Source organism: Carlito syrichta, unplaced genomic scaffold, assembly GCF_000164805.1.
Source record: "Carlito syrichta isolate Samal-C Ts95f unplaced genomic scaffold, Tarsius_syrichta-2.0.1 Scaffold308018, whole genome shotgun sequence".
Classification (NCBI taxonomy): domain Eukaryota; kingdom Metazoa; phylum Chordata; class Mammalia; order Primates; family Tarsiidae; genus Carlito; species Carlito syrichta.
In genome coordinates, this window is record NW_007252114.1 from 403,170 (window position 1) to 407,184 (window position 4,015).

The following is a 4,015-nucleotide window of genomic DNA, read 5'->3' on the forward strand; positions in this document are numbered from 1 at the left end:
GCGCCGCGGGTTTGCTACCGGGCGACCCGGCGGCTCCGGGGCTGAGCGATCCCACGTGTGCGAGGCCGGCCTCCCCGCGGCAGCCAGGTGGGGTGAGGACGGCAGACGCCACCACCGTGTAAAGCACGCGCCAGTTTTGTGATGTTGATGATGAGGCTCTTTGTGCGCCCTGGGTAAGGACCTCCTGCCGTGTAGAGGCAGGAGGGGATTGTGATGAACTTCACCTCCTCATTTGGGGTCCTCCCGGGTGGCGATGGACTCCAGCTGGAAGGGCGACACGCGCTGGCCACTGGTTGGCTGTGACCCACCTGAAATGGCTTCCTTTTGCCTGTTTGAGAAATGGGTGAAGAATACAGGCCGACATCTACAGTTGTGAGAATTCCAATCTGCTTCTTAAGCTCTGAACAAGCCAGAGATGGCCTCTGCCTGCGTGGAGGTTAACAATCTCATGGAGTCATAATGATAAGCATACAAGCAATATGCATGATAAGTTAAAAAAAAATCGTAGGCAACCAATAAAAGCATACAATAAAATATTTCTGATAAATTATGTAAGAAAGCATGGTCTTGACATGAAGACTAAGGAGGTGAGGAGTGAGCTATTTTAGAAAGGCAGTGTGGAGGAGGTGACATCTTAGCTGAGCAGAGGTGAAAGATATGTGTGGCTGAAACTTTCTGAATAAACTGAGCAGTCACAGAAGTAAGTTAGGACGCAAATCATTTAGGACTTATTAAGTCGTCACAGAGCTTTGGGATTTTATTCTGTGTGCAGGAAAAGGAATGAAGTGGGTGCATGTCACCAAATAGTGTTTTCAAATTACTTAGTAAATATGAACTGTGGTACCTAGTCCCTGATTTCTGCAGGAGCTTATTTCATTACTTATCCATTTTTCACTATGGTGTCAAGAGGGGTATGATACTTTACTGAGATTTTGCAGAAAATCCTGTAATGTGCAGGTTGCTGAATCCTGATATCTGTTTAATTCACTTTTGCAGCTTTTATCATGTGAAAGTGAGGGTACTGTTTGGGAAGCAGTGGAGTAATAAGACATAGAATGGACACAATGGAATTCAGATGAAATCGAAAGTCTTAAACTCCCAGGTCATTCTGCACCTCCTTTGCCAGTAGAACTAGTTTGTACTCCTGTATCTGAGGGAACTAGCTTTCCTGTGCTTGAAATTTTATTTATGATTAGCTTACCTGGGAAAGATGCCTTGAAGGGCGATGTTCATTCTCTTTAAGAGCCATCAAACCCACCCACAGTAGCCACTAAATACATAGCTAGAGTGAAATCTTAGCATGCTCTGAGGACACGTACACACCATAAACTGGGAGGAAATTGTTTGCACACCAAAATAATTGAAAGTTTCTGCTAATATACAATCAACGGAAACATTATATACATATGGGGTAGAGGTTTCTAAGGGTGCTAGATCAAAGTGGAAAAGAATAACACTAAATTAGGCAGAATTTGCAGATATGGGCTTATTTACTAAAGAGTTCATATGTAACATGTTACCTTATGTGGTTGGAATGGCTCTAATAGTTTACTTAGTTGAAACTTGGACTGAAAGGTGATTTGCATTTAATGGAACTTAGATGCCATAGTTTTTCTGGCAAAATGTGAATAAGGGACTCCAAAAGCTTGAGAAAATAAGAATGTTAGAATGGATTTATTGTGTGTGACCTGCAAGTCTAACTTTCAAATGTATTCCACCAAAAGTCCCAGAAGACACTCCCTTCACAGAGGCAATGAGGAATATGTTAGTGAAAGATGCACTTGAGTTATTGAAAAGTCTTCTGGTTGCTCTCTTTTGTAGGCCAGGTCTAGTCATAGAGGTTACTACCACTGAAATAATCTCCCTGATATAAATTATGATAAGATTCCTAGATTATTGGAGGCCAAGTCACAGTACACCAAAGACAAGGTAAACACATTTACCGTTAAGGGCAGTAGGAATATACCAGTAGTCAAAATTCTTTGACCTGCAGGACTCTTTGAATCTAGCTAATTGACTATAGTATCCCTAGGAATAAAAGAAGTAGAAAGGCTCCCAGAGTACTGCTTAAGCTATATAGCAAAAGAAACTCTAGAACTGGTACCCCAAACCCTAACTTGATTTGCCACAATTCAAAGGAACTGCAGCCTCTCGCTCAATTACTAGACCTAGTTCAAGTCACAGAGTCCCTTGATTGAAAGGAAGCCCGGGTAACCTTGAGGAAGGATCTTGTAGCATTCACATGAGTATATACCATAAATCTTCCTCTAAGCTTTCCCCTAAGTAACCTGCAGCCATTTACCAGAGTGACTGTGTATTGTAAAATAAATAAAAGAAATACGCAGTTTTCTGGAAGATTCCTAAACATTAGCTCTGAATTTACATGATTTTGGGGGAACTTGAAGTGCCACTGTGTCCCACCAAAGAAGATCTGTATTGGGAGTCCCTAAGATCACCTCCCTCAGATTTAATAAATCGCTTATAGGACTCACAGAACTCAGTATATGGTTATACTTGTGGGTAAGATTTATTACAGGAAAAGGACACAAAGCAAAGCAATTTGTACAATGTAAAATCTGAAGGCACAGGATTCCCAAGACTCTTCTCCCAGTGGAGTCACATAGGATGTGATGAATTCCTCTTGCCATGAGTTGTGACAACACATGTGAAATATTGTCTATCAGGGAAGCTCACTAGAGACTCAGTGCCCAGGATTTTTATTGTGGCCTGGTTACATAGGGCCCCCTCTATTTAGCACTTATCAAAACTCCAGACTCCTCCTTGAAGGAAAGCATCAACCATTTGTTTGTACAAACAGTTTAGGTACAGTGAACCACTCTTTCAAGTTAGTATAATGAGAACTTTCCCAAAATCTGAGTTCCTAGATGCCCCGCCAAAAGACAATATTTTAAGCAGAGCTTTCAAAGGATGCCAATCAGGCCTGCTATGTTAACTCTTTTTTGCCCAGGAGCTTAGAGTAGTCAGGTGATAGATGAAATATTATTTCACATCATATTCACAGTGTGCCCAGTTGATCAATGGATTTTCTCAGTTCCTGAATGCATAATTGGAATAGTACACTCAACAACTGATAGTATGCACACATTCGCTTTTTGACCCACTGGTGATTCTCCTTTGTGGTTAAAAAAAAAAGCTAAGTAGAAGCCCTTACCAAGATAGTAAAGCAGAATCAATACTTTATGGGGGGGGGGGAATTAAAGAATAAGTCACCACAAAAGGCTTAAAAGAAGCAAAGATGGTTAGATGGTTATACTTATCATATCCCCATTTAACTCATGTGGCCTGTGAAGAAACAAAGTGGATTGTGCAGAATGACAATGCGCTTTTATAAACATGATCAGGTGATGACTCCAATCACAGCTGACTCCCAGGTTTACCTTTACTGGAATAAAGTATTGGACCCTGGTACTTGATAAAGAGCTACTGTCCTGGCTACTGCCTTGTTTGTTTGTTTTGTTTTGTTTTGTTGATCTATCCCAATTTGTAAGGACAAGTTGAAAAGAATCAATTTGCTTTTACTCCACAATACCAACTGAACACATTCACGGTCCCAGGTTTGCCTCAGGCCTATGTCCACTCTATAGTCTCTTGCCATAATAATGTAGTTCACAGAGAGCTTCATTATCTTGACATTCCATATAACATCCTATAGATATACTACATTTACAGCTTTATACTGATTTAATCTGAAATGCAGATTATAGTAAGTATTTCAAGTAGCTTAGTGAGATATATACTGACTAGAGAATGGGAGATAAACGCTACAAAAATTCAGGGCCATCTACATTAAAACTTCTGCTGGTTCAAGAATCTGAAGCATGTAAAGGCATCCCCCGCAAGGGGAAAGACGAGTAACGGCATCTCTCAGCACCTACCATGAAACAATTGGCAGATATTTTTTGGTACTGGTGGTAAACATACATTTGAGTGTACCGCTTCAAGCCACCTAGAATATTACCTATAAGTCACCCATTTCAAGTGAGGGACAAAAAAA